The sequence below is a fragment of the Camelus ferus genome, chromosome 14, assembly GCF_009834535.1.
Source record: "Camelus ferus isolate YT-003-E chromosome 14, BCGSAC_Cfer_1.0, whole genome shotgun sequence".
In the NCBI taxonomy this organism is placed as follows: domain Eukaryota; kingdom Metazoa; phylum Chordata; class Mammalia; order Artiodactyla; family Camelidae; genus Camelus; species Camelus ferus.
In genome coordinates, this window is record NC_045709.1 from 12,170,116 (window position 1) to 12,188,363 (window position 18,248).

The following is an 18,248-nucleotide window of genomic DNA, read 5'->3' on the forward strand; positions in this document are numbered from 1 at the left end:
ACAACCCAGCTGTTCTCTTTTCTCTGGAGCTGGCCCCGCTCCGCCTCTGCGGGCGGCCTCCGTCCCCGCTCCAGCACCCCTGGTCCCAGCTCCAGCTCTGCCGTCTGCCAAACGCTTCCTCCCCTCTTCTCCACTTTTATCTTCCTGGCTGCTTTGCCCGTTTGCTCCTGGGCTTTTGCCGGCAGCTTTTTGTCCTGTAATGATGCAGAGAGCTACTGTGTGCTGAGTGCCCGACACCGTGAGGTCTCCACGTGGTCTTGTGGAATCCCTGCCCCCTCCGAGGGGTGGCTTTGTCTCCGTTCCCTGCAGGGAGCACGGAGGCTCAGCCATCAGGCCATGCCCACTGCTCTTGAGTGCGGAGCTGGGATTTGAACCGTGTCTGTCTAATTTCAATCCTGTTTCCTTAGGTGCAAGCGGGGCCATCTGTAATAATTAGGCCTAGGAAAGGAGTCTGCTCCTGGCCTTCCATGCGACAAATGAAGACATAGCTTTAGTCTGCATGGCTTCTGCCTTCTGGCTGGTTTTCACTAGACCAGCGATGAGCTCAAGGACTAATCTTTGGGAGGCTCTGAGAAACTGTTGGTAAGGAGTCTGGGTTCTTGAGACAGAGGGGCCTGAGGCCAGGCCCTTCCTGCCTTGGGGATGACACCTGCACGTATTAGCTGGTGCTGCTGTGAGGAGTAAATGCAGTCTTAGAAACAGAACGCTAGCGGCCCCTGACGCTTTCTCAGGGCTCGCTCCGGCCAAGTGCCCCACGCTGACCACCGTCACATGCTGACCCTCTGCGGCAGGCGCCGTGACTTTCGCCTCTCGTCGCTGGAGGAACCAAGGCACAAAATGGTTAGGCAGCTTGCCTGGGGTTATGCGTCTGGGCGGTGGTGGTGCTGTGGGTGCAAACCCTGGCGGGCTTGCTTTCGCACCTGGGACGTTGGGCGTGGTCCTGTTATCTGCCAGGCAGGGTGACCTGATCTGTCTCCGTGCCCCCCATCTCTCCTTCTCTCCTCTCTCCCCTCTTTTCTCTCCTTCATCCCTCTTCCTCCGCCCTCTCCCTCCTTTGCCTCACTGTCTTTCCTCCAGTCCCCAGGTGGCTTGGCTGGCAGACTCCAGGTACTTGAGCTGTAGCTGCCAGTGTGTCCCTGTCCCCTGGTCCCTGGGCACACCTCCCCGGCAGCCGCATCCGCCCGGAGCACGCAGCCCACTGCAGGGCGCCACTGGCTACCTTGCTACCAGTTACTCCCATGTATCGTAACTGTACATTTTTTTTTTCATGGAAAGCCACATGATAAAGCTAACAGGGTTCATGCTGAGAACAGATGTTCTTATTTCTGCCCAGATGCTGTCCACGGCAAGGCCTCTCTGACTCTTTTGCACTTTCATTTGAAGTATTTTTGGTTGAAGGGTTCTTGGGGTGGGCTGAAAAATCATGCCGTCCTTCCGGCAAGGAACTGGGCACAGGTCTTGCGGGGGTATGAAGTAGCCATCCTTGGCATTTTGTAATCCATCTGCTTCCTGAGGACATAATCCTGTTCTATGTGGAGACTGCCTTTGCTCACAGTTTATAACGAAGCATTCAGATTTTCGCATTTCTGGTTGTCTCAGTTAACAATTCTTCCATTTTCAGCTTTATTTCCTCTTCTCGCCCTACTTGGAATTCAGAGAAAATTTTTTTTTCTCCACAGTAAGAATCTTGAAAGACTGTGATAATATCATTCGCTCATTTAATATTTATTGAGCACCTTCAGTGTGGAAGGCACTGGGACAGAGAACCGACAAGGTTTCCACCTTCACGGGGCTGATGTTCTGGGCGGAAGACAGACAACAAACACACACATAAATGTGCAAGCTAACTTCAGACTGAAGGGGTGAAACAAAGGCATGGGATAGAGAGAGGGCCAGGGAAGTGAGGGTTACTTTGTATACGGTGGCCAAGGAAAGTCTTTTTGAGAAGGTGGCCATGAAGCTAAGGTAAGGAAAGAATATTCTAGAAAGAAGAGCTGACAAGTGCCGAGGCCCAGAGGCAGGGAAGAGTTGGGGAGTTCGAGGTACAGGATAAAGGCCAGTGTGGCTGGATGTCCTCAGCGTGGGGAGGGGAGGCCAGACGGGGTCAGAGAGGTGGGCAGGGAACACATCTAAGATTCCCAGAGTTCCTCCCTCTCTCCCCAAATAACTGTAAGTCAGTCAGCAAAAGATGAGTAACTGAAACGCTTTCCCCAGGGTTTGTGGGTGAGTTCTGCTCTCCTCTCTGGACCACTGGGCAGGGCGTTTGTACCCGTCTCCCCTTCACCTGCAGGCAGTGGTAAACGTCTAAGTTGTGCTCTGCCCTGCGGGCTGTGGCAGGGAAAGTGGGCAGTCTACACTTACCCGGGTAGGCCTGCGATGGATCTCCTAGAGCCAGGACTCCAAACTGGGGTGAAATTTGACCACAGCCACAGCTGGCATTTCAGTCAAGCAAAGGTATCCACACTGCCCCAGTTAGCAATGCATTCTGCCAAGCCGCAGGCCCCATCTTGCAGCTTTGCTTACGCTGAAACACATACACACAGAGAGAGATGCCTGCGTTGTAATGGTGCTGCCAACGGTGCTTCTCTTCTGACCTGCTCAGAGTGGGCACAGCCCAGGGTTTCATCCTGGGGTAGCCCAAGGCCATCTGTGGTCACATGGTCACCACTGTGCTGGGCTCTCCAGGTTCCCTGTGTGGTACCAGGTTAGAAGAAGAGGCTGGGTCAGCTCACCGAGCCATGGGCCTCCCCGAGAGCATACCCAGCTTTCCTAGACGCCGCCACAAACTGGGCCTGCCTGCAAAACCTGGGCTCAGCCCATCTCCAAAGATGAGAGAGAAGGTCAGCTTGGGCATCCATCCAGTTTTGTTCAGGAGGAAACTATACGCAAATTCAACCTGTATGCAATCTATGGACATACCCAGGAGGGACATTTTGATGGGATGCTGGGATGGTGACCCCAGCCCCCAACCACAGGCGTTTACAGTCTCCACTGGCCACTCACTGGAGTCAGTTCCTAACACCTGTCCACACTGCTCTGCCTCCGGGTAGGTGCCCATCGGTGGCCCTGCGCGCTGCACACCTCCGACGGAAAGGGGCCGAGGAGGGGCTGGGATGGGCTGGTGGAGGGAAACTCAAAGAAGCGTGGAGTGAGCTCTGCAGAGGTGGGGAGCAGACAGAACATTTCTTTCAATTCTGGGGAGAACTGGACCTCAGGACTGTCCTGCCCAAGACAGAGGTAGGCAATCTGGAACTGGAGAGAACTCCTGGGGACACAGAAACCCCTGGAATGTTCGGAGGTGAAAGCACAGAACTCAGAGATTCCTGGCTGCCACCAAACCGAGACTGGAGAGGATTGTTCTGGAGTTGAAGCAATGGTGAACCATGAACCCCAGAGGCAGGAAAGGAGAGAAGCAGACTCGGCAGACGTTGGCAGCTCCCACAGACCAGCTGACGGGCCGTGTGAGCCGGGAATGGAAATGACTGTCACATGTTGAGGGCCTGGCCCCGACCCACATCAGGTGGTGAGTATTGTCCCTTCTGACCATGAAGGTCAGTGACTCAGGCGTCAGCACAGCCAGGGGCTGACGGCTCTGGCTTCTCACTGTGCCAACCTTTTTGCCCAGAGTGTGAACCTGGGCACGACGGTCCTGCTGCCCCCGGACGTGAGGGCTCATTGAAGGCCCGGGCTCAGGGGCAGAGCAGGGTATGCCGGGTTGATGTGCAGACCTCGACGCCACGGGGTGCGACTTGCTTCCAGGCACCTGTGGGAAGCATAGCTGTGTGGGCCCCCAGTGGAGCTGACAGGTGAGCTGGCTTCTGAACGGTGAGCAATAGTTGGCCGGATACAAAGTGGCAGAAGGCATTCCCAGGAACAGGAGACGGCCGATGCGCAGGTGTAGACAGGGGTGTCAGGGGGGGGCAGAGCATGCTTCCCGGTGGGATGGGAACCCATCTCACCACGTGCTCTTGGGAGATAGTATCTCCTACTCTCAGATGCCCTTTCGGACATCGTTGTGATGACGAATGTCTCCTTCCCTCCTTTGATCCCTGACTGTTTTTCAGCCCCTCCCTACGTGAGGCTGACCTCTCACCCCGACCTATGCCCACAGGCTCCACCCACCTTGATTCTCAGCACCAAGCATTGACCTTCGTATCTTACAGAGGAGGGGCCGAAACAAGGGTGCTCTGGTTTAAGTCTGGATTCTGCTTGGTCTTTTCCCCACAGAGACTTTTGCCTGGTCCCCACAGACTCACAGACAGGCTCAGAGACCAGGGTCCTGCCTAGTTTTAAATCTTTCTCTGAACTTTTGAGACCTTTTCTGGAACTTTAGCTCAACGGCTGGGGACTGGCCATGTGCTGAAAGACTTTCCTGCTGCAGATCGCTTCTAAATTGATCCACTGTTTGCTCAGAGAGGCTACTTCTTTCAGTATCCTCTGAAAAAAAAAAAATCCTACTTCTAATTATTTATGGTTCCCGAAATTGCTTCGCCGTCTCTTGGAAGTTTCCTCTCACTTAAAACTGCGTAAACCCTATGCTCTAAATTATTAGTTCTCAGCCCAGCGCTTTGTGCTCTCTAAATTTTGTCAGCATTGGGGATAGTTTTCATTCGTTCGTTCATTCAGCAGGAGATAGTGACTGAATGCCTACTATGTGCTAGGCACTGAGAGTCTAGTGGCAAACAAGACAAAGTTTCTGCCATCACGAAGCTGAAGTTTTAGTGAAGGAAAACCAATAATACCCAAGTCAGGAAATCAATGGGCAAGATATTTAAAGAGTTTGAGATGTACCAGAAAGAGGAAAAAAAAACACTGACGTGGTAAGACAGACTCTGACCGCGGGCAGATGAGGTAGGGTAGGGGAGCTGTCATTTAAAAAGAGAATATAAATGATAAAAATCGCTGGGGAAGACACATTCCAAAAAGTAGGAACAGCATGAGCAAAGGCCAAGTGGTGGAGAAAAACGCCTGGAGGCTCCAAGAGGGAGTGAGCTATGAGATGAGACAGGAGACAGGATAGGGGGACAGGAGCCCAATCTTGGAGACCAAAACAAGGTGTTTGGATTTTATTCTAAGAGCATCCTGTGTTGCTCTATCTTGGTTAGGGTGGATTAATAAAAAGTGATTGCATTGAAAGATCCCAGGAGTATGCTTCTAGGATGGAGACTTCCATAAGTGTAGGGGCTGAATTCAGAGGCAGAAGTTCCCTATGCTTTTTGCAGTGTTCAAGGGGGCTGCAGAGAGATGGCCATGGTCATCTGAAATGTTCACATCAAGTCAAACCCATGCAACCATCCTGAGGATAGAAATTGCTACCAACCCTTTTTAGCCTGGCAGCATCATATTCTCCAAGAAATTGTGGTTGTGGGGGCGGGTGTGCAGGGAACAGGAAATTGTATACCAGGCTAGGCCCCTCCTTGTTTTCATTGTAAGATTCACATATGACATTGGGCACCTTTGAGATGTCAGCTTTGGCTAAGAGGTAGTGAAGTTGCAAACAGGGACATGTGTCATTTAGGTGACCTGTTGACGCATGTCCCTGTTTGCAATTTCACCTAAATGCCCCTTTGGAACAAAGCTTGTCATATTTTCTGCAGGTCTCTGCCATGGCTTTGATGAACTGCAACCATTTCATCCAAATGTTATTTAAGAAGTGTTTTTTTCCATTAAAAAGTTATAATTAACAACCCTGGCATAAATTTGTTTTGTATCAAAAGTTTATCCTCAGGAAACAGCACTCACTCATCATTTTGTGCTGTTATGTCTGTTTAAGTTATAAGAACTTTGGGATGAATCTTCTCTATCTCGGTTGAACTGGACCATCTTCTGAGCCCATATGATGACCTGTTTACTTAAAAAGTTATTATTTGTAAATAGCTGTACAGATAGAAATTTTCTTCATCTGGCTCAACCAGAAATATAAGGGTTTCTGAAGCTGATATAAGACAGTAAATGCCCTCCATCACCTCTAGCTTGAAATAATGAAGCAGCCTTGTTCCTTGTATTAATTGACTTTTTGCATTTATATCTACTGGAGAGCCAGTGAAGTACCACTAATGTAGAAAAAAAAGTGGAAGAAAATTTACCCCAAATGAAAGATGAAAGGATGGGGATAAAGAAGTCACAGGAAGAATGCTCCGAACAGGAGGGCCAACTTTGGTCTTAAAGCATCAGTATCTTTATGTCTGCTTTTGACAGTTGTCACAATTTCAACAGCTATTACATGTACACACCCGCAAGCATATGCATATATACACATATGCATACACATACACACACACACACATATTTAAGTATTTATTACAAAAGTATTTTGCAAATGTCCACTCATTCAAATGATAGATTTTTGAGTCTCTACAAGGTGCCAGACAGTACTTTAGGCAGGAGGAATACAGAAGTGGACAAAACAGACAAAAATCTCTGTTCTCAGAGTTTCCATTTTTCTGGCAGGGGATGGGGACCGAATAAAGAAGACACATGAATAAAATATATAAATTCTAGATGGTGGATGATATGTGCTAAGGAAGAGAGAAAATCTGGGGAGGGAGGTAGAGCGTGTTGGGGAGGGAGGTGGTGGTCGTGATTTAGGAAATGACCAGGCCAGCTGAGAGTTGAGCTGAATCCCTAGAGAAGGATGAGGGAGCAGGTCCCGCCCGTGGGAGGGAGGGACCGCAGGGCAGCATGTAGATGTGTCATCAAAATATAAAGTGGAGAAGCACAGCTGGTCAATAGTGGACATTCTTGACACCCAGCCTCAACCCAGGTCCCCCTCCATGGGCAGGAGGACAAACAGATTAATGTGTCTCTTTCTGGACTTTTCAGTTATTTCTCAGAATTATTAGAAAATATTGCACTGACGTTCTTATGCACCTCTGTGTGCATAGGAGCATTTATCTGCGGGATAGATTCTTCATCCAAAACTTTCACAAAGTTAAAGCTTTGAAATGAGTTTCAGTATAAATTATGTTTTGATTCATGCCATTTTGCCAAATCCAGAAAATCTAATAAAAGTTTAGGGAAAAACTCCTCTGAGGGGTTCTTTTTCTATTTCCCTGCCTTTTGCCATTTGCCAAAAAAAAAAAAAAAAAAATTAATGATTTTCTTGCCAGTAACTGCTTTTGGTTTAGCTAGAAGCTGAACATCACAGTAGGGATGGAAAGAGCGTTTTGCTCCAAATTGCATAATTTGGCAAACTTTCCTACTACCGTAGTCATGTTTTTGCAAGAGTCAGTAAACTTGTAAAGGCTGTCTCTCCATCAGCAATTCACTGTGGCAAAACCATGACAGCATGGCTGCCTCTCTCCCCCTTGACTCCTTCCTGTCTTCCCTGAAGTTCTGGGCTCCTGGAGGTCATTTGTTCTGGGATCCCAAAGTCAGGTCCTTGCCTGGTGTTGTAGGCTTTGCCTCTTCTTTATTCCTTCTTGTATTTAAACCCATCCCCCTTATAAAAAGGTACTTCAGATATGATAATAGAAGGCCAATGAGGAGTTCACCTCCCAGAGTGCACTGGTGTGTACGCGTGTGTGTGCAGAGGCTATGGGTGTGGGCTTCCGGGGTGGCTGATGAAATGCTGTTACATCTTTGTCTAATGCAGCGATAATAATCGATCATGGTGAATAGTCTCTAGCATTTGCCTCGTGCTAAACCTACATCTTTTAACTTCATTCCTGTAACAACCCCACACAATAGGAAACCATCTCCCCATTTTACATGTGGGAAAATCAAGAACAAGAAAACAACTCGCAACTAAAAGGTGGAAGAGCTGGGATTTGAAGCCAGGTCTGTTTTGGACTCCACGTCCCCCAGACTTGACCTTGGTGCATCCTGCCTCTTTTCCTGCCTAGGCTGCATCCGAGGGCGTTTCACATTGAAGGAACGTCTTCTCTGTTCCTCTGGTACAAGTCCAAGCCACGGCCATGGGACAGTGCTGGGGATCAGAGTCAAAAGCCTATGTTCAGGGGGGAGGGCATAGCTCAGGGGTAGAGCGCATGCCTAGCACGCATGAGGTCCTGGGTTCAATCCCCAGTACCTCCATTAAAAGTAAATAAACGTAATTACCTCCCCTTCAAAACAAAAAGAAAACTCAACCTGCCCCCCAAGAATTAAAAAAAAAGTTTTAAAAAATTCTATGTTCAGGGTATTTATGATGCTCCTGGTGACAACTGTGACTCATCTTCGAAGACAGACCTACTGTGTGCGGCAAAGCTGACAAACAGATTTAGACTCAGAACCTAAGTTAGAATAGCAGCTTCATCACACACAAGCACCATCACCTTTCTTGGTTTCTTACCTTGGGAAATATTGACCATAATAACCCTTATAGGTTGTTATGAGAATGAGACAATATGTATGTAGGCACCCACTAAAGGATGCTTTTATTGTTATTTATTATTATTATTCCTAGAGGAGCAAAGACAATACAAAGTCCCATGAGAAACCATGAGTCTGAATTCCCAACCGAAGAGATACAAACATTCCTGGGAACCACTGCATGGGTGGACCTTGCAACATCATGTTGAATGAAAGAAGCCAATCACAAAAGGCCACATCTTGGGTGATTTATATGAAGTGTCTGGAATAGGCAAACCTACACAAAGTATTTCACTGGTTGCCTTGGGCTGAGAGGCTTAGGGGAAAGTGGAGAGTGACCTCTGATGGGTCTGGAGTTTCACTTTGAGGGATGATAAAAATGTTCTAATACTGATGATGCTGATGGTTGTGCGACCCTGTGAACACACTGAAAACCATCAAATTGTATACTTTAGGCAGGTGAATTGTAAAGTATTGGAATTATAGCTCAATAAAATTTCTGTTAAAAACAGTTTACGGTGTATGTTTAGTGAGAAGAAATTGAGAAACGCCATGGTCTGTCAGGGGTGTTTATATTCACTGCGTTTCTCCAAAAAAAAAAAAAATGTGCTATCTTGTAGGAACCTACAATGAAAAAGAAAATGAAAAAAATATGATGTACATGTACGACTGAAACACTATGCTGTACACCAGAAACTGACACAGCGTTGTAAACTGACTACACTCTAATAAACAAACAAAAATGTGCTGCCTCTTCTTTAGCCAAGGTTCTTAGAGGAAAGTATCAAAAACTAGGTGTAAAGTTGGGAAAAAGAAAAGAAAAGAAAACCTAAAGGCAAAAAAACCCAGGAAGAGAAGCTAGATGGAAAAATGCGGAAAGCTGAGAAGGCGACTGCCTAGAAGTCTGCGCTTGGCTTGATTCACGCTCAGCAGGGCGTGCGTCTGGAGCTGTTTGTTACAGGGTGATGGACAGATCTGCTGTGATTCATCCTCAGTCTCTTGTGGGGAATCCATGTGACCAAATGGCCTCCTGTGACAGCAACCTGACCCCGCCCCACGGGCCACACAGATGCGTGTGTGGCAAAAAGCCAAGGCAAGATGAGGACAATTGGGCGTTTGTGGTGTCAAACCATGGTGTCTGAATCCTAATGAACCGACCGATCCAGGTCCAGCTCCCCGTGTTTACTCCTCAGCAGGTGTAACATCTGCCAAAAGATGAGAAGATGCAGAAGTAACTTGGTCATAAATGTCTTGTCTCAGAAAAGAGTCAGTATCTATAAAAGTGCCTGGCTCCTTTCAGAACCTTCATGGACATTTGTGGAAAGTACTGTTGTTGGAAAGAACCCAGTCCATAAAAGATCTTGTCTCCCTTCCGGACTCTTAGGTAGTTAGTCAATTTAGCAGGAAAAAAAAAAAAAGAATTGAGCTGCTCTTTGGACATAATCATAATTTTTATTTCTGGTGATGCCTTCCAGTTTGCAGAGCGCTCCTGTATCAATCGCTCTTTTGATTTTTGAGCAACACCGAGGGGAGGCACAGAATGGTAGACGGCAGACTCAGAGGTGGCCAGTGGTTTTCAAGGTCACATGGTCAAGGCAGGGGACACGATCCAAACCCAGTCCTCTTCCCAGGGCACATGAGCTAAAATTACTTGACGTGGTTGGTCAACTTCATTTTTCAACCTTTTAAGGGATTCTAGTGATGCTATAATTTAACCAGAAAGAGGATTGTTGGTAAAAACATCAGATATGGTGATATTAGGTGTTGCCCAACCAAGCCATCCCTTGAGACCAAAATGAAAGCGTGAACTGAGCCTAAGAGCAGAGAATCCAGTGCCTGTGGGAAAAGCAGCTTCACAAGGTGGTCAGGAGCACAGATTTGGAACCACATTCTGGCTTCACCACAGGTTTATGTTACTGTAATATAAGATCGTTGCAGGCGTTTAGTGCATTACATTAACTGTGTGCTCTGTGTCTAGCATAGTGCCTGGCACAGAGTAAGTGCTTATTAAAAGGGATTTCCTATTGCTTATTTCCTTCTAGTCCCTTTTATCTCATCCTCTTGGTGTCATTCTCTTGGTTGTCATTTGCTCAGGAAAGTTCAGGGTCATCTCACAAGAACTGAGGATGTTGACCACTTGTAAGGAGGACATAGAAACACCTGTGGAATTCAGGGTCACCTTGGTGGGGAAGGGGTGATGGGTTTCCTCTAGCTCCATATTTGAAAGCAGAGGCCATTCTGATTAAGCCTGTTCTCCACTTTCTCCAAGTGCAATCCATCCATTCATCCATCCATCCATTCTGCATGTATTCATTTCTTTCCCATCATTTGTTAAGCCCCAGTCATGACCTAGATTTGAATCCCAGGCAGCTCGACCAGTGCATACCCAACCCTCTGCTGAGCTGGAAAGGCTGGGTGCCGAGTCACAGGAACCCTGGGTCAGAAATGAGCAGGAAGACCTTGCACTAGAAGGCAGGTTGGACTTGGGGTGGGTCATCTTGCAACCACACACAGAGGGCCGGGGTGATGTGAGAAATGGGACTGAGGTTCATGTGCATCTCAAAGGCAGAGCTGCGATCAGAGACCAAGTTAGCCGGCCAAACCAGAACACATAGCCTGAGTCTGGTTTCCCCACAGGCTGGACGAGGTTAGAACACAGAGGTCCCGCAGGGGGCATGCGCAGGCAGAGAGGCGGTGAGCTGGATGTCCAGAGGTCAAGGCCTCAGTCATGGAGGCTGAGGTAACAGGTGCCTGTCTGGTTTCAACACTGCAATCTGAGCATCTGGACACAGGACGTGCATGGAGAGGCTGAGACATGAGTTCAGAATTGGGGAATCGGGGAATCTAGGTAAGTGGTCCACCCAAACGCCCCACCAGACACTGAGGGTGACCCAGCTCAGGGCCTTCAGCCCCTAACCACCGGGCAGGCCCAGGCTAGCAGATAAGTACTCCCCCTCCAGGCAGAGCTCCAGCCTTCAGGAAATGGAGCTTGCAGCTGGGGGGCCCTATAGGGAATACCATTAGCTCTCAAATGCCCCAATTTATTCCCGATTATCCTAAGAAATGAGAAGTAGATGTAAACTAATAAGAGGTTCAAGTTGAAAATCTTTTGATTTCTCAACCAAAGCAGGTGTTGTTAATCAACTCTGTTGAGCCTCCTTTGAGCCCAGGAACCAATCACTGTGGCTGCAGGTGTCGTCTCTGTGTGGCCCACACATCCCTCCTCTTATCTTTCACTAAATCTTCGGTGTGCACCTGTGTGACAAGGTCAGATACATTCTTAGCACTTTGTCCACTTTCAGCCAGTACTTGCTGTAGCTGAACGTGGGTTACAAATCCGGGCCTTACATAAAACGTCAGCAGCGTGCCAGTAGGGAGAGTGGAAAATGCCATTGGAGAGACGAACTGAGAGCGCAGAAAACGCAGCTCAGTGGGGAGAGCGCGATTCCAGTCTTGGCTCTGAAATTAAATTGAAATTAATTGAAATTAAAATTTCAATTTAATTAACTGGACCATAACCTGGATTGGTCTCCGTGTCACTGTCACTGACAGTTACTGAGGGATCTTGCTTGAGTTCCTTATTTGACTGTCACAGTGATCTGTTAAGATTGTATAGGTAGAAGGACTTGGGAAACCAAAAGTGCTCAATTCTTTCACTTAAAAGAATTTGCCAGTAGCAGCATCTTGGTCGCTAACTAAATGTGGCCGGGGGAGGGTGATCAAATACTAAGGGCAGACAGAGCTGGCGTCACCTGGGGTCTTTGCTGTCTCGAGGATGAGACTGGGCCTCAGCTGCTCGGAGAGGAGGAAGCAGCGTGGGAGGAACAAGATGGAGAAGCAGGGTCTGGGGCCTGGGAGAGAAACAGAGGCAGGAAGGATAAGGCAGTCCCCTCATGTGCAACAGGCGAAGGTCATGTCCAGGAACCCCGGAGCCTGAAAAACAGAGGCTGACAAGTTCAGAAAGGGGGACTGCTGACAGCCGGCCAGTGACCCCCGCAGGCACCAGGGCGCAGCTGTCTGAGTGGGGAACCGGCATCTCCCCATCACCTCCCCTTACCAGGCCGGGTCCAAATGACGGCAGAGGAGACACCTAAGAAAACTCTAGGTAAGGATAAATAAGGTTGTGTTTTCAAACTGGAGCATGTATCTGAGTCACCTGGAGGGTGTCTTAAAACACAGCTTGCCAGGCCCCACTATAAAATTTCTGATTCAGTGGTTCTGGGCGGGGCTCTCCCCCAGAGAATTTGCATGTCTATCAGTTCCCAGGTGCAGCTCCTCTGCTGGGCTGGGGGTGGCACTTAGAGACCCAAGCACACAGTGGCAGTTGTTATGAATTCTTGACCCGTGAAAGGGAAGGTGAGCAGAGGGAGGATGTGAGGGGCGCCCTGGCTTCCTCCTCCCCGCAGCAGGTGTTCTAACCTGGTTCCATTTCGGGCTCAGCCCCACCCAGGGGCGGACACTCGGCTCGGAGCCCTGGCATGGGCGGCTCTGATACCGCCTCCTCCATCGCGTGTTCATATCAGATGTGGACAGACACTTTGCCAGAGCACCTGGTTCCCTCTCTGCTTTACCTCCAAGACTTAGGGATGCTCAGGACAGGTTAGAACTGCCACTTGTGGACACAAACAGTGTAGGGGTTCCTTTTCTGTTTTTGGAATATTTGCAAGCAGAAAAGCATCTGCTGTATCATGCTCAATCTCTTCCCTGGTGCTTTGTCTGCTTTCCTTGAGGCTGGAGAGCGGCTGTGATAAACAGGTTACATTTTCTCACTTTCTTTGATTCTTCTGAACTAGTTGTGCATCTTAAGCTCGGGGACGTTTGGGTGGCCAGTTTACTATCCATTTTGGATAAACTTCTTTGCACAGTCTTAGCCATGGGATTGGTAATTCAGGGAGGTTCTCCCCTCCCCCCCACCTCTTCTTCCTTCCTCTCCTTCCCCCCATTAAGAAGCACAGAAGCTCCACACTGTTCATTCACTATTTTCTAAATGCTCGGGTGGTGGGGAGAGAGACCAAGTAGACTATAAAGAGAAGCAGATTGTTACTCAAGCATAGAGAATGGAGTGGTGGTGGGCATGGCCGGGACAGGGCCCTTTCTCTCAACAAATGCTTCCTAACTCTGGCCACCTGTTAGACTCATCTGGTAGCCTTTTATAATCATTTGTGCTCAGGACGTGAGATTCTGATTGAAGTTCATCTGGGATGGGACCCTTGGCACGAGAAAATGTCAGTCTCTTCAGGGACTTCTAATGTGTAGTCAAGCCGGAGATTCGCTGTTGTAAACCGGTTTCTCGTAACAACACCTGGGTGCTGAGCACAGCTGCACTTTTGTGTGACTTCCTTTTAACAACCACAAGCCACGTTGAGGTGGGTTGGAGGCTGCCACCTATGGGGTAGTGTAGAAGTCAACCCCACCACCTAAGTTTAGACAGGCAAGAGTAGGAAGTAGGTATCTTGAGACCAAGTGGGCAAGGTCAAAATGCAAGTTGAGAGAGAGGGCAAAAAAAAAAAAAAAAAAAAACCCAGGCTGAGGATGACAGAGGCTGGGACCAGTTCAGGAACATGAGCCAAAGTTCAGCAGCAAGAGAGCACACTCCCGAGGGCAGGTTAGCCCAGGCCCCTGGAGGCAGCACAGGGATAAAGCTTAATTCCAGAACCAAAGGCAGCCCAAGTCAGGAAGTCTGTATGTCCCGCGTCCCGAGCCAGAACTGGGGGAGTAGGACTGAACTCACCTGGGTGTTCACAGACAGGATAGGAAATATGGGAACCTAGGAGGGCGTAAATAAAATAAAAAGTGCAGAGGATTGTTTGGTCTATGTCATGCTCAGCAACCAGCTCCATTGTTTTCATCAGACGGACCAAGTGTGTCTGATATATTGATATAGCCCGAGATGATGGGAACCCAAACACAGTGCTCTCTGAGGACGCCACCGTCATCCCTCAGTATCTGCTGGGGATTTGCTCCAGGACCCCCAGGGATACCAAAACCCACAGATGTGCAAATCCTTTCATTTTTTTCTGTTTTTTTGTCTTTTGTAAAAATTAAAGTCTGGTTGATCTACAATAATATATTAGTTTCAGGTGTGCAACATAGTGATTCAATGTTTTTATAGATTATACTCTGTTTAAAGTTATTATAAGATAATAGCTATATTCTCTGTTGTTCAAGCCCCTTATATTTGCAAATAACCTATGCACATTCCTTCATATACTTTAAATCATCTCTGGATTACTTATAATACCTAATACAATGGAAATGCTATGTAAACAGTTGCTGGAACATGGCGAATTTATTTTGCTTTTTGGAACTTTCTGGAACTTTTTTCCCAAATATTTTCGATCTGTGATTGGTTGAATTCAATGGCTGCAGAACCCCCAGATATGGAGGGTTGAGTGTACGCCTTACACTTTATTACTGCAAATGACTTCCGTGGGGAATCTTGTTAAAATGGTGACTCTCATCCAGTAGATCTGGGATGGGGCCTGAGGGGCCCGAGACTCTGCATTTCAAACAGTCCTTCAATGAGGCTGATCTGAGGACCACTCGAGCAGCAAGAGCATGGAGGACAGGGAGATGGGGCTGATGGCTACTTAAAGGCGTTGAAGAACAGCTGGCAGGCACCTGTTTGGTCTAATGGTTGTGGAAATTGACACATGCTTTTCCTCATTCCTCAGATCATTTAAGGGAGGCTATGGGTTTTGCTGAAGGGTCCGATTCCTTGAGAAAAGTAACTTTCAGCAGACAAGGACAAGGACAGCATCACCCCCCTCCTCCCCCACACATGTCCCTTACAGAAGAAGGATATTCTAAGGAGTGAGCCAGGCTTGAGGTGACCTAGTGGAGCAAGGACCACAAATAAGTAACCTGTTACCTGGGAACAGAGCAGTAATTCTTTCATAGATGAATGTCAATGAGGTATAATTTTCTGCTGTAGCAGAATTTCTACACCTGACAGTATTCTTAATATACTTTAATTAAGAGGTTAATCTGTTGTATAAATTGCTTTTCTCTGAAGCCACCTGAAATCAATTTAAACTCAATTACAAGTGGTTAGCTATTGTTTATGTGGTTAAAGATTAGAGAATACATTTTTGCTTGTCAGGAGCCATCTGAGCAAATTTCGAATGTCACGATCAGAGGAGAGTCTGAATAGTTGAGTGCTCTTTAATGGGCATGGAGAAACCATTAGAAAATATAATCAGTCATATTTGATGACTTGACCTTGGGACTCAGCTTGAAAAGGGCCTAATCATGTCTGTCCCATAAGTGCCACCGGGATTGCTCTGCTGAAATTAATTGATCATTACGTGGTTTCTGAGAGCCTAATATACCCCATTTGACGGAATATAAATTGCAAAAATAATCTGTAAATTATATAACAAGTCTTAGAATACATTTGCCCTCTGTCTCTTTAGCACAGATTAAATCTGACAGCTAGTTTCAAAATGATCAAAATTTCTTAACTCCTCAAATCGTTTGGAATGCTTGAGTTTCACAAAGGAAAAAAAAAATCTATTGCACGACATGTGCCCAGTCTATGAATGTGAATTACAATCCATTTTCAATCAGTAAAATGTAGAGATAAAAAGAGGTCTTGAAAAGGTTTTCTGGGGCTTGAATGCATTATTTTGTTCAATTGCTTAGTAAAGTACTTAGCGACTATTAAAAATTTGGATGCGTGTCAGAGACACGGAAACTGTTTTGAATCCTATCCACTTCCGTGCTAAGTGTATGAAAGAATTACATGCCTCTAATAGGCCAGCCAGCTTGCTAATGTGATACCCCGGAGCCTGGCTGAGTGATACACAGTGACAGTGCCCTCCACTGATTAGGGGGGGGGTTAAAGGTTTCTTGTCATCCTTTCAGGTGTCAAAGTGATGCATCCAATTACCTCCTCTGTGTGTATTCTTCTGGGATCAAGGCATTCTGCCATTATAGCGTACACATTCCATGACATTTTGGTTAAAGATGAAGAAAGTCTCCCTCTAGAATGCTTCCCCATCCCCATCCGCCTGAGAATCAGTAAAATAATTTTCCTTTGGGCTGACACTTTTCATAAGTGAAATAAACCTTCCAGGATTTTCTCCCATAAATGGTGAATGGTTAACTAATGGGTAGACGACCATTGTTTCTGCTAATTGGCCCAGTGAGAGAGTACCACATTTCTGGAGCCTGACCAAAAAAATGTGATGGAGTGGTCACAGAGCAGTGTTTTGCAGAAGAGACTGGGACAGCTCCCTAGATGCCAGGATGGTGGTAGGTGTTCTGGGAACTAGACTTTGAAAGCTAACATCTCTTGGAAGTTGAGTGAGAGGTGAGGCTCAGGCATATTTATTACATTAGGGCTCTGGGTCAGACGACACGTGGGTTCAGATCCACGCTCTGTCCCTTACTAATTGTGAGCCTTTGGACAGACTTCTCAGCTTCTTAAAGCCTCAGTTCCTCCAGCTGTAAAACGGAGATCATAACGAAGATTGACAGCAGCAGGGTGTATAAAATGCCTGGGCGGGCGCCATGCACGTACACTTCCCAAGCTGGTCATCATAATGAAGCAAAGCATTATGATTTGGTGTCTCTCTTTCCTGAGCCCTAAATTGGGGTGCATGACTTGAGAAAGGATTTTTCCCTGGCTTGTGAAATTTTCATATGAAAAGTCTTACAAATTTACCAAAACGAAGCCACCTGTAATTTTTTATTTCACAGATAACCTTTATTTCAGCTCCTTTTGGAGCAAGGACGGGGTTGAGGGACAGGGAAGGTGTTCAGGACAAGCTCCGCGCTGGGAGGCAGGGGCCTGAGTTGGAGTCTTGGTTCAGCCGTAAACCAGCTGTGTGAAGCTGAGAGCAAGCAGTCCCTCCTTCTCTGGGCTCCGTTTATTTGTGTAAAATGACAGGGTTGAACCGATGTCTGTTAAGGCTGTTTAGAGCACTGAAAGGCCATGAGTCTACACTGCCGGCCATCTCTGTAAGTCTGCTTCCTGCTCCCCACCCAGGACAAGGTCAGAGGGTGGGCAGCGTGGTGACCCCACATCTGTGGCTTTCCACCTCATGCCGCCTGACCCCTCTGTCTGTGGCTCATATGGTCCTACGTGGGTGGCCATATGTGGGTGGCCATTCACTAAGGAAGGGTCACAGAGCCTTTAAAAATCATGGCTCCCTTTGAGAAACATTAAACAAAAATCCTACACGTCCTCAATTCAAAGAAGCCTCCTCCACTTTGTGATTTGGGGAGTGACGCTCTGTCGCACCTCGTCCCACCCTTCTCCAAATGAGAAGAGATCACTAAAGGGCATCCTGAAGGTCAGAGTCAGCCCGCAGATGACGTTATTTGTGTCCTCCTCCAAGAGAATTTCCGCCATTGGAGTTGGTTCCCAGCATTTAAAAACCAGAAGATTTCACATAAAACCCAGATTGCCAGCTTCTTTTGAAAAATGAACAAAGAAGAAAATATCACCAGAATTTCCCCCAAAGGATGACCCAGTTCTTAGACCAGAGGGTGAAAAGCCCTACCAAGATGTGAAAAGGGCAGTGCCCTGAATCTGTCTCCCCGAACCTCTTCGAACTGACACACAACCAGTCACCACCTTGAGACCCTTGTTGCAAAGGAGTGTCTGGGAGGACCTCCCTCCTGCCCCCTGGCTTGCTTCACTCCTTCAGGTTGCCTGCCAGACCTTCCGAAGCATTTGTCTGAGCCCCTTCCATGGGTTCATGAAGTCTAACCTTTCAGAGTTCCTTGTGACCATGACCATGAGATTTAAATGAGTTATACATCTCTTTGCAAAAGTCTCTGAGAACACGACTTGCTATGAACAAAGAGGAGAGAGTTTGGGGACACATAGATTGTAGCCTGGGCTAGAGGATTAAACTAATAATCTAGGAAGGGTGGGTATGAGAGTGGGCTTGACAGCGCTCACAAATCTCCCTGGACCAGTGGTTCTG